Here is a 554-nt window from a genome sequence, read left to right as displayed (position 1 = left end):
TAGAGGCTGCTGTTGTCATCACTGCAGACACGTGCAGCATTTCTGAGTGTGAATAAGCTGGAGAGCAGGGCACTGCCACACAAGGCTCCTGGCCAGTCCCCGGCACCAACGGTGTTACAGCTCAGCTCCCACAGCATGGCCCCCACTGTGCATACACTCACAGTTGTGATTTAAATGGTCTGAAAAGGAAGGGGGGTGGCTATTGCTACCTATCCCACTCCCACCCACCTCCCCTCTGTGCTCTTTCTCCCATTGCTCCTTGCCAGGATGCCACAGGAGCTCTCACCTGCCGCTTTGCAAGCCGGGGGGATGCAGGGGTGGGGACCCTCCACACTGCCCTCACCAAGAAGCACCTCCAGGTCCCTTCACTGTGAGGACAGCAGGAGGGAGGGCAGAGCCCTGCCACAGACTTAGTGGCCGGCAGTGACTCCTCTTCCTGCAGCAAGGACTTGCCTCTGGACCCAGGTGCAGATGCTGCAGTGTGCATCTGCCGCAGCTGTTCCCCCCAGCCCAGCCACCACCTCTCACAGGGACATCCAGGCTCCAGATCATTT

The sequence above is a fragment of the Grus americana genome, chromosome 16, assembly GCF_028858705.1.
Source record: "Grus americana isolate bGruAme1 chromosome 16, bGruAme1.mat, whole genome shotgun sequence".
Taxonomy (NCBI): Eukaryota; Metazoa; Chordata; class Aves; order Gruiformes; family Gruidae; genus Grus; species Grus americana.
Note: the sequence above shows the minus strand (reverse complement) of the source record.